The sequence below is a fragment of the Moschus berezovskii genome, chromosome 12 (assembly GCF_049115385.1).
Source record: "Moschus berezovskii isolate FMDL1 chromosome 12, NW_MosBer_1.0, whole genome shotgun sequence".
NCBI lineage: Eukaryota > Metazoa > Chordata > Mammalia > Artiodactyla > Moschidae > Moschus > Moschus berezovskii.
Window position 1 is genome coordinate 65,056,869 of NC_142471.1, and position 18,552 is coordinate 65,075,420.

Genomic DNA, 18,552 nt, shown 5'->3' on the forward strand with positions numbered 1-18,552 from the left:
ACTTTGAACCAATCTTAAGCCATTAATCATGTTTTGCCATGCAATATTTCTAGGTCTACTCTATTAGGGAAAAGGCTGTTTTATACACGCACCTCCCCTTCTACTACGCCCAGCCCGGTGCCTTGCACGTGTTGATGATGCTTTACATTTATGTGGTGTACATTAGTTTAATAAGTATTTGCACAGACACTAACCAATGGCAGACCCTGAATGGATATTTACTGAATGGACCAATGAACAAATGCCTCTACTTTCCTTACCCTTTTCTTGAGCTTGTCTTATCTCCTGTCCAAGAGGCAGGTTTGCACAGTGACAAGGTCATTGACCTTGGAGTAAGAAGCTTGAGGCTGAAACCTTGTTCTATCGCTTAATAGTTGGGTAGTCTTGGGCAATTGTTTAACCTCCTGAACCCTGATTTTATCTGTAAAGTAGAATAATACCTTATATTCAGGGTTGGTGATGATGAACTGCAATTACTTGTGAAATAAGTACGTGCCACAATCATGACATATAGCAGATAATTTAAAAATGCTAGTTAAATGAATTTCTTCCCTTCCCCAACCCTTTATGTCCATTAAAATGTCTCGAAGGACAAATACTGGCTTTTCTAATTCTTTCTCTCCGGGTTTGTATTCTGTGTCTTGGTGTGTTGCATACAAAGATGTGCAGAATAAATTTTGTGGACTCTTAAAAATAGTCAATTTCATAAGGTGAAATACATATGGAAAGCACTCAAACTAGAAATGAGCAGATTGTATTGTCAAGATTTTTTGTTGCGAGGTCTGTAAGCCCAATTCAAACAATCTTAAGGAAAAAAAATTTTTTTATTGACTCCCATAATTAGGAAGTTCCGAAGGGCATCTGACTTTAAGCATAGCTGCATCCAGGGGTTAAAATACCGAAGTCGGGATTCTGTCTTTTTCTTCAGCTTCGGACCCTGCTTGGATGGCTTCATTCTCAGGCAGGATCTCTGCAGTTGGTGGGAAGGATGACTACTGGCTTGCAAAGCTGAAAGGGAGAGAGGCCCCTTTTTATCTGTGTGAAGCTTACAAATCTCATGGAAGGATTCTCACTCACTCTGGTTGGGTCCTATTTCCACATCTGGACCAGTCAGTGAGTTCAAAGCTTCAGGATAATGGTTGGCTCAGCCTGGGTCACATGCCAACCCTTGTGGTCCATGGGGAAGGACACAGTGATTGACAGTCCCTCGGACCACAGGAATGAGGGAGAGGTAATGCCTCCAAAAGAGGGGCTGTCAGCAGACAAGACCAACTCGTTCAGCACACAGGTAGAAAAGATATCATTTTCCCATAAGATGCCCTATGCTCAAGACCGCCTACTTTGTGTCATTTAAAGGGCCTGGCTTCATTTACTCATTAATTTATTCATTCATTGTTATTGGGGAAAATATAATCATTTTGAGAGCGTCCGCATCCCCAGGCTCAGTGCCAAGGGTAGAGGTAAAGCAGGGATGAAGACAAACACGGGTTTCCTTGGACAGAGCTTTGAACCTCTCCCTGAGTGGGCTGTCACAGTTCCTCAAGGCTTTCTGCTAACTGTGACCCTTGGGTTCCAGTTCTGATTTTCAGAAGAATTGGGTTACAGTGTTTTAACTGGGAGGGGAATCGCTTTATCCTGTTATCACCCTCTTAGCACAGTCAGTTTGCTGGCTGGACTGGCCTCTCTTGGCAGAGGTCATGGAATGAGAGGCTCTAGGATGAAGGATGAAAGAACGTGTACTCAGTTCTGAAGAGCAGGCTTTTTTGTTTGTTTTGTGTCTGTTTGTTTTTGTACTATACAGTTTGCTTTTGCTTTTATTTATTCTTTTAGTTGCACTGCAAGGCACGTGGAATCTTACTTCTCTGACCAAGGATTAAGCCTGCATTGGGAGCACAGATTCTTAACCATTGGAACACCAGGGAAGGCCCTGTTTTTGTAATAATAAGTTTTTTAATTGTGGTAAAATATATAAGCTTCCCCAGTGGCTCAGTGGAAAAGAATCTGCCTGCCAGTGCAGGAGCTATGAGAGACACGGGTTTGATCCCTGAGTCAGGAAGACCCCCTGGAGGAGGAAACGGCAACCCACTCCAGTATTCTTGCCTGGGAAATCCCTTGGACAGAGGAACCTGGTGGGCTACAGTCCACAGGGTCGCAGAGTCGGACTTGAGTGAGCATGCTTGCCCATACAAAATATATAAGCATTAACTTTACCATCTTAACTATTTTTAAGTATAAATTTCAGCTAGAAAGGATAGGCTACCCACCCCAGTATTCTTGGGCTTCCCTCATGGCTCAGCTAGTAAAGAATCTGCCTGCAGTCCAGGAGACCTGGGTTCAATCCCTGGGATGGAAAGATCTCCTGGAGAAGGGAAAGGCTACCCACTCCAGTATTCTGGCTAGTCCATGGGGTCACAAAGAATCGGACATGACTGAGAGACTTAACACTTTCACTTTCATCTATAAGCACACATATTCTTGTGAAACCAATATCCAGAACTTTTTTCTTGCAAAACTGAAACCCTGTACTCATTAAACAACAACTCTGCATTGTCCCCTCCCCCAGCCCTAGGCAGCCACCATTCTACTTTGTCTTTGTGAATTTAATCACTCTAAATGAGTGAAAAGTGAAGTCATTCAGTCATGTCCGACTCTTTGCGACCCCATGGACTATAGCCTACCAGGCTCCTCTGTACGTGGGGTTTTCCAGGCAAGAGTACTGGTCTCCAGGCCAGAATACTGGAGTGGGTAGCGGCTCCCTTCTCCAGGAGATCTTCCCAACCCAGGGATTGAACCCAGGCCTCCTGCATTGCAGGCAGATTCTTTACCAGCTGAGCCACAAGGGAAGCCCAACAATACTGGAGTGGGCAGCCTATTCCTTCTCCAGCAGATCTTCCCAGCCCAGGAACTGAACCAGGGTTCCCTGCACTGCAGGTAGATTCTTTACCAACTGAGCTATCAGGGAAGCCCTAACCACTCTAAGTACCTCATAAAATGGAATCATATAGCTTTTGTCCTTTTGTGACTGGCTTATTTCACTTAGCACTATGTCTTCAAGGTTCACCCATGCTGTATCACGTATCCGATTTTTATCCCTTTGTACGCTGAGTAATACTAGGCTGTACATGTACACCACATTTTGTTTATCCCTTCATCCATTGATGAACACTGCAGTGCTTCCACCTTTGTAACTAATGCAGCTACAGACACGGTGGGGAAGATCAGTTTTGATGGCAGGAGCCCAAGTGTTCTGGAGCTTAGCAAAGGTAGGGCCCAAGAACCCTACATGGATGAGCCCTGCGTTTGAAGGGGCAGTGTGAGCATTCAGAGTGCCCTCTTCTGGGGTGGGCTGGGGTGAGAGGAAGGGACAGTCTCCTGGGCCTGAGGTGGTGTGTCCATGTTTGAAAGAGAGGGTCCAGAAGGAAGGGAAATGCCAGACTTTATCTTCCTCGTACTTTGTCCAGCCCAGGCCCTGATTGCACACTTTGTTGATCAAACTTTGGAACTCTTAAATAAGGTCACTGGAGGCGATTTACAAACTACAACATTGTACAGATTGCTTTAGGAGTGGTCTTTACTCATTCTTCAAGACTCACCTTCACTGAGCCTTCTCTCAAGGCACCCCAGCAGCTACCAGCAGCCCACCAGAAGAGTTCGACGCCCCTCCTCTGCCATCACCTAGCCCCAGCTTCACTTTTCTTTGCCAGCATTGTCTGTATTAAACATGGCAATCTGTCCACGTTTCAGCTGTCTATATCAGACTGAGATTGGAAGCCAGCCTTGTACCAAGTGCCCAGTTCTGTTCCTGGCACTTAAGAAGTAGGTGTTCAATATGGCTTTCTTCGAAGGTGAAAAAAGAGGGTCACACTGATTAAATGGGGTCTGCTCCGTGATGCCCAGCGTCAGTGGACTGTTAGCTGGAGGCTGAGCCAAATAGAAGTAGAGTGTGTAGAGGACTTTGAAATGGCCACTGAAGACAAGGGAATTGCTTGTTGGAACTAGGCGCAGGTTTCATGGCGCAATAGATCAATACGGTTCCTTCTAGGGAAACAAACAGGATCAATGCTGGCTGCCCCAGGTCTCTGAGCAGATCTGAAAGCCACAGAGCCCACGGATGGCGGCTCCATGCTGGTCTAGCAGACTACGACAGCGTGAACCCATTTGGGAGACTGAACGACACTATACTGAATTTCATACCTGTGACTGTATCCCAGGTCACCAAAAGCCCGATACATAAGGTAACAGCAATAGAGGCACACACAATCGAAGGGCTGAAAGTGCCCTTCAGCACTGGGGCGGGCACGCTTGCTCTGTTCCCTACTCTTCTACCCACAACAGACATTGCCATTGGCATCCATACGCTTGTTTGCCAGGCAGAGATGCAACCTCAAAATATTCTCACCAATGTTTCAGGCAGCTACTGCCAACAGGTCATGGCTGGGGCTTAATGTGAATGTTTTTTGCCTTTTCCAATCTAATCCAATCTGACATCATTCCAGTAGGACTCCTTTCCATGGCTTTCTAGATGGCTGCTCTAGAGGCTTTTCATTGTTGTTGAACTCCAATCCAATTAAAATACATTGTGTTGCTCCTATAGGAAAGGCCTGGGGCTGGATGCTGGGAGAGTGTTAAGAAGGACAGAAGTCTGCCTCACTCTAATTTCATCCCTTTGGTCCTATACCTGCCTTCTGGACAACTCCAGTAAGGCTTTCCCCCCATCCTATGACATTCCTTTCACTATTCGGAGAGGCTGTCACGCCTTCCATCCTACCGCCCCCATCCCACCTTAGTCTTTCTTTTTACTAGAGGAAATCTTCTAAGTGCTTCTAGTCATTTCTTATAGCATTTAGTTTTTCAGATCCCTCACTCTCTGGTTAGCCTCCCATGGTCATGCTCCAATTTGCCTATATTCCTCTTAAACTGTGGTGTCCAGAATACACATAGTACTTCATTTGTCATCGAACTAAATCAGAGCACAGGCCAACATGGACGGGTGAAAAGGGGTTCACCAAAGGACAAGGCTCATCAAGGCAAGAACCCCTGTGAAAGTGTCACCACGACTTATTTGGGGTAGATCATGTATGGACCAAATCCTTTATTTTTCATGACTTAACCATTATTGGTAGAATTACAAAAGCTCAGAGCTCCACAAATCCTTAAAAGTCACAATCACCCATCTGATGATGAAATCACCAGGCTACCACGTTCCCTGCAAAAGATGGGAGATCTTGAGCATCTTCTCTAATGGGGAATTTTATTTTTGAAGGCAGACCTTTCAGTTTTATGACTTCTCTGCTCAGAAGTTCCTCCTTTTCAGTTGAAACCTTCCTGACTGTAACACAGTCATTTTTCAGGGTTATTGAACGTTTCATTTGGTCAGCACAGTCCCAGGCATTGTGTGTGCAAGGCCACATGTGTGCCGGGGAACATGAGCACTCCACAGGGGTAATTAAGGTGGAAGGATAAGGACAAATAGCCTCAGGTTTTTGTCTCCTGGGAAATTATAGTCTGGTGGGGAAACACACCAAAGAGTAAAACAAATACTATCACTGGGACATGGGCTAAATGGTATGCAAGTACAGAGGAAAAGGTAGTTATTTCCAGTGAGGAGAATACAGACTATTCTTGTGTCTATATGGCAGCCAGTTCTCTCTATAGAACAAAATCAGAGCACGTTAAGTAATGTGCTCAAAACCTGCTCAAAACCCTCCAAGTTTCCCAACACACTTAGAAATGGACCTGAGGTCCTCACACTGGCCTATAGGATTGTGTGTGGCCGGCACTGGCCACCTCTCTTCGCCCACATAAACGCATACTTTTCCACTTTGGTCACGCAGACCATCTTGCTGTACTTGAACTTGCTAGTTGCTATCTTAGGGCTTCAACACAGGGTGTTCCCTCTCGTGGGTCTCCCCATGGGTCTCCCCATGGCTTGATCCCTCACTTACACAGTCTTAGCCCCATTGTCACTTGTGCGGCAAGACCTTTCCATCCTCCTATCCTGCCTTCTTTCTTTAATGACATTTATAACTACCTGAAATTATCTTTATATTTATTACCGACAGTCTCCCAGTAGAACATAAACTCTACAAAGGCGTGGATTTTATCTGTTTTGTTCCTGTTATATTCTCAGTGCCAAGAATAGGGCCTGGCACACAACAGGTACCAAATAAATATTTGTGAAGTGAGCGAATGAGTTAATCTTGAAAACCTATTTTAGCAGTCATTGTTAGTAACATCCAGTGTTTTTGCCTATAGTCTCTCAGAACAAGTCCCATATTTTTGAAATGGGCCCAAACGGTTTCTCACTTGAAATTCTGTGGCATTTCCTAATTTTTAAGATTTCTCAAAGATTTCAATGGTGGTTCTAAGATTTGCAAATTCTTTCAGCTGTCTGGGAGATTTTCCTCCCAGGCTTAGGGACCTAGACAAATTGCATGCACAAAGAATGCACATCTAGCATGAAGGTTACATTCTCAAGTCAGCATAGAAAGCAAAAAGTGACATATTGGAATTTTCTTTGAATATCCTTAGCACTGCAACAAATCACTGATTCTGTGGCTGTGCACCCAAGGAATTGGCTTGTTTGCATTAAGAGCCCAGTAGTATGAAAAACATGGATCTCTGACTACCTGAATCTCTCTCAGCCCCTTGGATGCTTTGCCTGTAAGAGGTAAAGCACTGGGAACTGAGTCTAGTGAGTGTTGGAGTCAGACTGTCTAATTTTGAATCCTGGCCCCACCACTTGCTATGTGACCACAGGCGAGTTACTCAACCTGTCTATGCACCAGTCTCTTCATCTGTAAAGTGGGGGTAAAAGCACATACCTGCCTCATAGGGTTACACTGAGGACCGGATACATCAACGCATATGCGGTCTTTAGACGAGCACCCGGCACATAGCACTACAATTAGTGTTAGTGATTATTTTATCACCTCCCATCTCACGCTCATCCCGGGGCGCATGCTCAGTGGGTGGAAAGGCAAGCAGAATGCGCCTGACTATTTACATTGTACTCCTGCTAGTTCTCTCTCACGTTCTCTGTTTCTCTCTTTCCGCAAATGCCAATGATTGAATTTCTATGATGTGCCCTCGCTGTAAATTGCTTAGGCACTTTCCTTCTGCTGGAATTCTATATTTTTAGATTGATCATCATGCCATTCTAGTTTGAACACCTTTGTAAAGACTGGAGAAGGTGAGAAAAAACAAATGTGGGCTAGTTTGACCTCCTTGTCTCCTGACACCTGAATATTCCCACACTTTCTGCCAAGAGTGGCTTTAATTCTCTTAATGTTCTCTTGCCAGCATGGCTATTGAGTCCCTTTGGCTGCTTTTAGCTTTTCCTAGAGCATTGGGATCCTTCTCCAGCTTTAGCTTTTTGGACATTATTTTCACAGATTCATGTGTTTCCCTTTCTTTTAGCATTGAGAAAGTAAAAAATCAGAAAGAAAGGCACCACTGCAGAAAATTCATTAAAAATAGCCAGACTGTCTTTTTTTTTTGGTTTTCCATTTTTGTTTTTGTTTTTAATGTGAAGAACAGAAAAGAGAGTAGCTTGAGGAGCTGGCACAAGGGGAAAGAACCATTTGCTGCTGCATACACAGAAGGTGCTGTTCAGCATGTGATGAATCCCTTGAGGCCAGAGCCGCAGGATCATGCAAGGCTCTGGGGGGCACTCCTACCAGGCATGCAAGCAAGTTTTGACCACATCTGGAAAGTTCAGTTACTACTGTTGTTCAGTGGCTAAGTCGCTTTAGACTCTTTATGACCCCATGGACTGTAGTATGCCAGGCTTCCCTGTCCTTCACTATTTCCTGGAGTTTGCTCAAACTCATGTCCCTTGAGTCAGTGATGCCATCCCACCATCTCGTCCTCAGTTATTATAGGTATTTTCTTTCCTTCCAAGCCCTGGGACAGGATTCCTTGGTCCTGGGCTGGTCCTGAGAATAACAAAGGAAACTCATAAGGGCCAGATATTATTATTAATATCATCCTTTGGCCCAGTGCTCGACTCATTCACTCACTCAACAAATATTTACCGAGTACTTATGTACCAGGCACCATGCAAAACATTGAGGGTAAAAAATGAAGTAGACACAGTCTCTTCCCTCAGGTTGTTTATGACTAGTGAGAAAGAGAAGCACTAGTAGGTAATGCCCTTACCTCAGGGTGAGTGCGGTGTGTTAGGTCAGGTGCCACCCAAACCATCCCAGGCAGCAATCCCAGGAAATACCCGTAGAGAAGTTGAAGCTGAAACAGGGAAGAAAAGGAAGCCAATACCAGGCATGTTAATGAACAGGTTTCTGCTGTGGGTAACAGGGGCTCAGTTCCAGTGGGGATGTCTCAGAGCTAGTGCAGAAACTGTCTCAGCGTTGCCCCCTCTGAGGATCTGAGGTATTGGCCCACTGACTCCCACTCTCTTGTCTGCTCTGACCTCTGATTAGGTTCATGCATGGCTATAGGCAGAAAGCCGTGTGTGTAGAAATGATGGTGCCAAGTCTATGTGGGCAGAGCACTGACAGTGTCTGCTGCATGTATTTATAGGAACCAGCCCAGAACCCCACAGATGCCCCAGGGAGGAGCTTCCAGCTCAATCTGGTGAGATATAAGAAGTCTTCCTGGTAGAGGTGACAGTTGAGCAGTGCCCTAAAGAAGCCTTACTCCAGAGCTATTCAGCAGTGTCTGGGGCAGAGTCTTTGCTGTCTGGTCACACTAAAGATTTTGCACTGAGAGGTTTGGCTAAGATGAACAAAAGTGCTGCTTATCACTCTGCTTGTGGGGTTTGGGAGGTTGAGAGCAGGGCAAGAACTCAGATGGCTGACCCCCTCACAGTGCTGTCCTTTCCAGAACTGAGTCAGGAGAGTCAGAACAGCAAGCAGTGAGCCTGTGTCTGCTCTTTGTAAAGAGAGCCTGAGGACGTTTCTGGGTTTGCCCCAAACCTCCCCTGGGTTTCTGTCTATTTGTGGATTAGGTGCTTCCTCAGAACATCCTTCCTCCCAGAGCGGTCACCCCGCACTGTGCCCAGCCCCCAGATGCTCGCTGCACTCACTCCTTCATCAGCACCACCTCCCGATTAGACCAAGGATGTGGCAATCGGGCTGCCCAGAATTGCTCTCCCCACCTTCAGTTGCCCTGAGCAGAGTTCAGATTGCACATTTCCCGACACTCAGAGAGACCCATTAATATTTAGCATGTTATATTTCCAAAGCACTTTGCTAACACGAATTGATCTTTTCGGCACCCCCTTGTGAGACAGTTCAGTACTGCGAGCCCTACTGGGGACATCAGGCTTTGCAAAGATAAGCTACTTAGGCGAGGGCCATGGCTGGGAAGGGATGGATCCAGATTAGAACCAAAGGTCGATGAGACCCGTTGTCTAAGCCTCCAGACAGAACTGCAGAGTGGGCCCAATGCCCTCTCCCTGCCCAGGACATATTGGAACAAATCCAGTCTTCTGAAGTTTTAAATAGAATGAGCTTGTCATCCTTAAGATTGGACTGTTACAGACAGCTGGACTGTTACAAACCAGCTTTTGTTTAGGGAGTGCTTACTGTGTGCCAAGAGCTGGGTGCTTTACATAGAATGTATCATTTAGTTCTTATAACCCTTGCCCACCTCTGCAATGTTGCTACTATTATTATTTTGTACACCAGAAAACAGGCACAGAAAGATTAAGTAATTTACTTAAAGTTGAACAGGAATTGGTTTGAGCCAGGATTTAAACCCAAGCTACTCAGCTTCAGAGACTTTGAACCATTATGAATCAGGTTAAAGGTGGATAGAGGCACCAAGTCAAGTGGAATTACTCTTGAAGTTCTGCCTACTTCCAGGCAATTCATCATATGCTTTGCAAGATTCTTTCTGGAGGTAAAGGAATTAGGTGGGGGGTGAGGGGCTGTCTGCGAAAGAGTTCTTGAGAAATGAGAGTGTAAACAAAAGTTGGTGGTTACTAGATTTCCTCTGACTTTTACTCTTGACTCCCCATTCCCAGCCCTGCCTAAAAGAACAGAGAGAGGGCTAGTTAATCCAGTAAACAAGTGTGGGGCCCACGTGCCGTGCATTGTGTTCTGGTGGGGCCGAGACATACATAAGTCATGATTTGGTCGGGAGCGCTATAACCAAAGAGATGAGAGCTCATGAGAAGGAGGAGGCAGAAGTGACTTGCTAGCCTGGGGAAGCTGGGGAAGTTTCTTGGCGGTGCCATGAGTTAGGTCCTGGTGGAGATGGAGGAAGGCGAGAAAGGGCATTCCAGGCAAAGGGACAAGCACATACAAAGGAAAGGAGATGTGAAATAACATGGCAGTCTGGAGCGTGACAAGTTCTGTTTATGTGGAAACAGGCTGCTTGCTTTCTTGAGTTCGGTGAGGGGCCACTGATTACCCTAGATAAGGGGCTGGGTTACCAATTCTAGACTATCCCTGAGAATGTAACTCCTTGTGACATGTTGAGCCAAATTCTTGATATTCTATTGCTGAGTAAAAAAGATGATTGCTTAAATTTAGCAAGTTCTGCTGTGTGCAAGGCACTGTGCTGGGTGCTGTGCATAAGGAATCATAACTGAGCCCTATGGAGCCTTGGGAAAGAGGCTGGGGCTGAGGGGTTGTGTGCCGGGAAGGAAACTTTGTAAAAGGGTCACTCCGCCCCTACTACTCATCTGAGGGAAAAGAATTAATGCTGCAATTTAAAAAATCTGTTTGTTCCCTAGTCATTCCCATCCCTTAAGAGCAAAACTCTGTAACGTATATGCCCCCTTTCCACGTTGTCGCTTTATAATTTACCAAACCATTTCTTGTCCACTGTATGACTTAATCCTCATGATAACCCAGTGAAATAGGTGGCCCTGGTGGGTCTCCATTTTACAGATGATGAAACTGAGGTTGAGTGAATATTCAAGATTATATGTTTTATAGCAATAGAAAGTTCCCCCACAGTGGTCTCAAATTTGTCCCATTACGAACACTGCCTTGCCTTCTAAATCAGTGCTTAATTACAACTTCTGCACTATATGTTCTGGATCTTTCTGCTCCCAATGGCCCCCTGGGGTGGGAGGTGTCTTGCTGCACATCCAGAGGTAGGTATTGAGAATGTTAACACCAAGGCATGGATGCTGCTGTATTGGAACTCAAAGCCCAGCTCTAAATAGTTGACTCAGTTGGAGCTGAGCCAGGAAATTCTAAGTGGTAGACTTTATTAGACTATTTTCTCAATTATAGCTCGAAGGAGTCAAGCTGTCCTCAGATCAAGATGAATATGGACATAATATCACCTAGGCCTTCCCTCTAAGAAGCATTGTGGTGTTGGATATTTTAGCCAGACATGCCTTGAGGTCAAGAGGTGGATAGATTAGACTTGGTGCAAGAAAGCTAATTGTGTATACGTGTGTGTGTGTGTGTGTGTGTGTGAGAGAGAGAGAGAGAGAGAGATTGAGAGAGTGTGTGTGTGTTGGAGGTACTAGAACAGCTCACAGTTGGATAAGAGCATCAGATGTGTGACCTCACTGTCGAGAGAGTCAACCAAAACAATAGTTGCTGCCATACCCTTTAAAAGGTGGCTTCAATTAGAGTTGGGAGAGTTTTCTGGGCTCCGATCTTAGGTGTGGGGTCTGAGGTCCTCGCTGCTAATCAGAGTCCTCTATCCTATTTTCCCAAGAATTAAATGGGAGTTCTCCCAGTTGATATTTTGCCCTCCTATTGTCCTTATTTTTCCTCCAGTTGATACCTAAGACAGATAAAATTCTAGATAATAGCACTTACTGATGCTAGTCATGAGGGAAGGATCCAAGTACCCAAAAGCCCAATAAAATCGGGATCTTACTGCATTTATTGACGAAGGTCACTAAAGGAAAGAATTCTTAATTTAGGGGGCACCAATAAGGGCCCACATTTCCAAGGGGCAGGTTCATTTAGTCCCTCTCTCCTGATAAATTTTTCTCCTCCATCTTCCATGCCATCTGGGTAATTATGGTATTATATTAGGAGGATACTGAAATTCCAAAGAGTTGTGAAATGTCCCCCAGCAGAATTCTCTTATATACGCCTTGTTCAAATTGTCCATTTTGAAACTAGGCTGGAGATGACCAAGCCCAAATCATTGAACAGACAGGCAATATGGAATCCCTAAAAGCCCGAGGACCAGATATCCTCTATTAATAGTTACCTGAGGACTCTGAAGTGTCTGAAAGAGGGGACCTGGCATCAGGAACATTTGAGTTAGAAGCAGTGTAACTTAGTGGTTGAAAGCTCAGACTCGAGATTCAGATTGCCTTGGTTCAAATCTCAGGTTTGTCAGTTATTAGCTGCACAGCCTTGGGCTTCCTCCACTGTGAAATGATGGTAATAATAGATTGTATCTTGTAGGGTTGTGTGAGGACTGACTCAGATCAGGTACATAAAGGGCTTAGCACAGCTTCTGCACAAAATATGCATTTGTTAAATGTTAAATGCTATTATTTATTAAAGGGAGAATTATTTTCCTGTTCTAGGGTGTTTCTTTCATTCCTTATGTCCTTGACCCCCTACCCCTTAGTTTATATTTCTAAAGCCATCTGCTTAAATATCCCCTACTCTTCTGGTCCGGGATACAAAGAAAAAACACCTTGCGCATGGGAGTACTTTCTGCTGTATTACTTACAGCATCACCTCAAACCAATATACACAGTTCATTTTAATCCAAGAGCTAAGGGCCCTTTAAACCAGCCATTCCTTATTTATTCAGTTTTAAAAAAAATCAAGGTCCTTTGGTTTCACGTTCCTTTATTGTATTTTGTAAGGCACATATTGGATACTATGTAAATGTGAAATACTCTAACAATAGTAACTGAGACAGATGAGAAACTCAAGGAAGCAAAGTCACCATTTTGAGCTCAGCTCTATTGATGGGCTGAGTGATTTGGGAGCGACAATGTGGCTCCAAAGTTAAAGAGCCCCCAGGGATTCAGAGGGCAAAGGCTTGAGTTGCAGTCACGGCAGCAGTTATGGTGACCCCAAGCAGGCAGTTTCTTCCCCCGCAGACCTCAAATTCTCCCCATCAATACTAGGATTAATGCCCCAGAACAGTCTCCCAGGGATGTGAAGCCAGGGCTGCCATATGTGGTTGTACAGGCTGTGTACTGCACAAGGGTGCCAGCTGAGGGGGTAAGTGGGAGCTGAAACATAGCTCATACTCTCCTCATCAATCTGTGCCTCCTGGTGATGGACAGCGTCCACATGGAGGAAGGGACCCTTCTTTCTAATTTGCATAAAAGTAGTATATGGGCTAGTAGAGGCCCTGTGTGAAGCAACGGTGATAGCCATGGGTCACAGAGCTTAGCACTTAGAATGGATACATTTTTTCAGCACCCAGTTCTTGAACACCTACTATGTGCCAGACCCTTATCTAGGGACTGAGGATATGGAGAGGAGTGTAAATGATTTCTGCCCTTGGGTCCTCTTTCCGTCACCAGCCCATCCTCCCCTAACGTTCAGTCATCAGCACGTCCTGTAGACTCGAGATGCAAAATATACATCAAGTCCACCCACCTTGTTTCACTGCCAGCACTTTGTTTTTATTATTTCTTTCCTAGATTACTGCAGCAAATGGGCTCCTACTTCTACTCTGGTCCTCCAAACAAAAACAAGAATGACTGTATAAAAATGTCAATCAGGGGACTTCCCTGGGTCCAGTAATTAAGACACCACTTTCACTGCAGGGGGTATGGTTCCATCCCTGGTTGGGGAGCTAAGGTCCCACGTGCCCCGAGACAAGGCCAAAAAAAAAAAGTCAATCAGATATCATTAACCCCTTGTTTTAAGCTTTTCAGTGGCTATAATTTAGTCCAGGGTCCTCACCATGGCCTCAAGACTGTGCACACCTGATTCCAATCATCTTGTCATGTCATCTGAATCACTCAACCCACACTTTCCCCATCTGTATGAGAAGAGGTTCTTCACAGAGATAGGAGTATATATATATATATGTATATATATATATATATTTATATCCTATGTATATATATATGTGTGTATACATGTGGGGCTTCCCTGGTGGCTTAGCAGTAAAGAATCCACCTGCAATGCAGGACCTGAGTTGGATCCCCGGGTCGGGAAGATCCTCTGGAGGAGGGCACGGCAACCTACTCCAGTATTCTTGCCTGGAGAATCCCATGGACAGAGGAGCCTGGTGGGCTGAAGTCCACAGGGTTGCAAAGTGCTGGACACAACTGAAGCAACTGAACATGCACATGTATATATGCATATATAGAACAAGATTTATTGTGAGGAATTGGTTTGTGTTATTTTATTGTGGCTGAGAAGTCCCACAATTGCTGTCTGCAAGTTGAAGACCCAAGAAAGCCAGTGTAATTCCAGTCCTGGCCTGAGAACCAGAGCGAGCAGAAGGATAGAAGACCAATACACTGATGTCTCAGCTCAAGCAGGCAGACTAGAAAGGAATGACTCCCCCTTTCCCAATTTTTTCTTCTGTTCACATCCTCAGCAAATTGAGTGATGCCCACTTCCCAGGTGGCGCCAGTGGTAAAGAACCTGTCTGTCAACGTAAGAGACGAGTGTTTGGTCCCTGGTTTGGGAAGATCCCCTTGAGAAGGAAATGGCGATCCGCTCCAGTATTCTTTCGTGGCCAGTTCTATGGACAGAGGAGCCTGGTGGGCTGCAGTACATAGGGTCACAAAGAGTCAGACAAGACTGAAGTGACCTAGCAAGCAGGCACCCACATAAGGGAGGGCAAATAAGTTACTTATCTCAGTCCACCCACTCAAATGCTAATCTCATCTGGAAACATCCTCACAGACACACCCACAAATTGTGTTTGATCTGGTTACTCAGTGACCCACTCAAGGCGACACACAATCTCCTCTCATGATTCCACAAAACTCACCACTCTGTCCTCACGCAACCTAGCTCATTCTCTGTGTGGGCTCATCCCTTTGGCTGGAACACCAATTCCCTGGTTCTCCCCTCGACCATCTCTTTCTCATCCTTCAGTGCCCAGTGGAAAGGGCACTCTGAACCTCAGGGAGGCGATCTGGACCACCTTGTTAAAGCGGCGTAGTATTCTATGTGTACCAACCACTCTTTGCTAGGATGTTCCACAACAAAGTATCCCAGCTCAATTTGTAAGTACACAGTTCTTTGTTTACAATCTGTCATATCTGCTAGATTGTGAGCCTTGTAACAAACAGACTGTTTGTTCTCCACTATAAATCCCTTTAGAATTTTGCTAGTCTCTGGTGCACTGTAATAAATACCAAATATTTGCTAAATGAAGTTGTTACAGAGAATTTGTCTCTCAAAGGGATATAATGTAGAGATGCATTTTGTGACAAAGGTAGTGATATACTGGTAAACTGACTCTCAAAAAAAGAAACTGATTTGTCATTTGTTGATTTCCATGGTGTAAATACTCCCATCTGAGCTGATTTCAAGTTCAGTTCAGTTCAGTTCAGTCGCTCAGTCGTGTCCGACTCTCCGCAACCCCATGAATCACAGCACGCCAGGCCTCCCTGTCCATCACCAACTCCCGGAGTTCACTCAAACTCATGTCCATAGAGTCGGTGATGCCATCCAGCCATCTCATTCTCTGTCGTCCCCTTCTCCCACCCCCAACCTTTCCCAGCATCAGAGTCTTTTCCAGTGAGTCAACTCGTCGCATGAGGTGGCCAAAGTATTGGAGTTTCAGCTTTAGCATCAGTCCTTCCAATGAACACCCAGGATTGATCTCCTTTAGAATGGACGATTTCAAGTTACCAATGTTTTAAAAACTGACTTGTAAAAACAGTTAGTTTTTCAAAGGGCTTCCCTGGCGGCTCAGACAGTAAAGAATCTACCTTCAATGCGGGAGACCTGGATTTGATCCCTGGGTTGGCAAGATCCCCTGGAGAAGAGAACAGCTACCTACTCCAGTATTCTTGCCTGGAAAATTACAAGGACAGAGGAGCCTGGCAGGCTACAGTCCATGGGGTTGAAAAGAGTCGGACATGAAAGCTGTTATGAGCTGCCTCTAGCCTGTCACTGGACGAGAGGTCTGCATGGGTGCAACAAGAACCCATTAGTTCATGCTGGGGAGCTCAGCAAAGGCTTCCTGGAGGAGGTGACACTTGATCTGTATTTTGAAGGCTGGGTATGTTTTTCAGGCCTTTTAACTCCAAAATAGCTAACAGAGCCCTGCTCCCAGTAGCCCATGTTCAACTGTTCCTGGCTTCTCTAACTCAGCTCATTTCTGCTTATCCAGGAGTTACCACTTGATTAGTTCAAGCCTCAGAAAAGGTTTCCTTGTGGCCAGAATTCTACTGGGTTTGCTTTGAATGCAGTGAAGTAGAGTAAGACTGGGTAGAAGTTAGTCAAGGGAGAAAGGTAAGAGTTTTCCAAACAGAGGGACAATTTATGCAACTCAGCAGTTTCATAAGTCTAAAAGTATATAGGAGGGCGTGGAGGAAAATTAGCTTCTGCCAGGCTGTGTTTGATAGGCTGAGGAGCTATGCTGATTCAGGATGGGTGACAGAGGGAAAGAGAAAGGAATTGATTACTTTCCCTGCATAATAATTCCTGCATAATTCACAACTGGTAATTGTGGGGTTTTGTTTTTGTGGGTTTCACTTTTTTCTGGTATGGAATCATTTGATTAACATCTGTCTCTTCTAAGAGACTGTAAACTCCACAAGGGCAGGGACTATCTTGTTAACTATTATTTTCTTAGTATCCGACACAAAGCCTCCTACATAGAAATCAGCAAAATACAATCTTGTTGAAAGACTGTATCACCTGGGGAACGTTTAAAACATGCTTATGTCCACTTACTCTGAAATAAGATAAGTCTCTCTTCCCTGAACCTCTGAACCACAAGGATGTAGAGAAAGTAGTAAGGCAGGTGTCCAAGTTTTGTAAAAACCACTCAAGAAATTCACTTCCATTTCTCCTTCCAAAACCAATCAAGTGGATCTTTTAAATGGTTTAACCAAGTGTGACATGATTTAATTTTACTGGTATAAGGATAGAGACTTAGTGGGGCTGGCCTCCATGTTTTGTAAAAATCACTCAAGAGATACCCTTCCTTTTCTCTTCTCAAAGCCAATCAAGTGGATCCTTTAATTGGTTTAACCAAAAGTGTGATGTGTTTAAATTTTGCTGGTTACATAAACAGGCCTGGTGGCAGTGGGGAGGAACCCACAGAGGTGCTGAAGCGCTGGGCCCAGTAAGGAAGCCTATGCTGTAATCAGGTAAAAAACGAGACGGGTCTGATTTAAATCTCTGGCGGTGGGTGTGAAGAGGAAACAGATTCAAGAAACTCTCAGGACATAGAATCTACACAATCTGGTGCCCAATTGGACACAGTGGAAGAAGTGAGACGGCGGAATCTACGTTGAAGGTAGGAGTGAGTGTTAGTGAACTGGGAGGAGGGAAGAGTCACTTTTAAAGTTGCTACCTTTGAGGTGCTTGTTGAACGTGAACATATTAGTTGCTCAGTTGTGTCCGACTCTTTGCGACCCCATGGACTGTAGCCCGCCAGGCTCTTCTGTCCGCGGGATTTCCCAGGTCAAGAATACTGGAGTGGGTGGCCATTTCCTTCTCCGGCGGATCTTCTCCACCCAGGGATCGCACCCCGGTCTTCCGTATTGCAGGCAGGCTCTACCATCTGAGTCACCAGGAAAGCCCAAAGGGAGACTTAAATATTAGTGTTCTCCAAGAACTCTGATATTTAAGAAGCAGGTTAGAAAAAGAATTCTTGAAGGAGACGGAGAAGAATGACCAGAGAGGAAGAAGGAAACCCTGAAGATAGTTAGAAAATAAGTGATAATGTCCAACAGCATCAAATGGTGCTTAAAGCTTAAGTTAGTGACTTGAAACTACCTTCAATGAATGATGGTGACAAGGGCACTTTCTTTCGGGGCAGAAGCTGCCGGGCAGAGGACAAAGGAGGAAGTGGCGACAGCGAGTTCAGAGTACCTTTTTCAAGAAGCTTTGCTGTGAAGAGAAGGGATGGTACGACTGTGCAGGACGTTAGGAGCTCTGACCCCTTTATAGCTGAGAGGGAGGAGGAAGAGTGAGCGGACAGCAGCGCACACGTCGCGGGGGCTGCACCCTTTTGCCTGCTGCTGCTAAGTCACTTCAGTCGTGTCCGACTCTGTGTGACCCCATAGACGGAAGCCCACCAGGCTCCCCCATCCCTGGGATTCTCCAGGTAAGAACACTGGAGTGGGTTGCCATTTCCTTCTCCAATGTGTGAAAGTGAAAAGGGAAAGTGAAGTCGCTCAGTCGTGTCCAACCCTTAGCGACCCCACGGACTGCAGCCTACCAGGCTCCTCCATCCATGGGATATTCTAGGCAAGAGTACTGGAGTGGCTTGCCATTGCCTTCTCCGACCCTTTTGCCTACTCTTCCCCAAACGTGACCCGGAGGCCGCCTACGCAGGCCGGCCTCGCGGAGACTACAGTCCCCAGAAGGCCGCGCGGCGGGGGGGCGGAGCCGAGGCCTGGCGCACGTCTCGGAGGCTCTAGCGGAAGAGCTGGAGCTTGGAGGAGACGGCCGATGCGGACAGCCGCGGCGCCCCGGGTAACGAGTTGCT

The 18,552-nt window shown here is 45.5% G+C and overlaps 1 protein-coding gene across 6 annotated transcripts in view; it reads left to right on the forward strand.

The window, feature by feature from the left end:
* The first annotated feature begins 18,442 nt into the window (after positions 1 to 18,442).
* The window catches only part of R3HCC1L (R3H domain and coiled-coil containing 1 like), a 71,135-nt gene continuing 71,025 nt past the window's right edge, over positions 18,443 to 18,552 (forward strand). Inside the window, exon 1 of one of the 6 annotated variants that reach the window (XM_055424920.2) lies at positions 18,443 to 18,539. The gene's annotated coding sequence lies outside the window, so the exon portion shown is untranslated. The remainder of the gene's footprint in view (positions 18,540 to 18,552) is intronic. The other 5 variants (XM_055424916.2, XM_055424917.2, XM_088842247.1 and 2 more) reach the window with 5 other exon arrangements.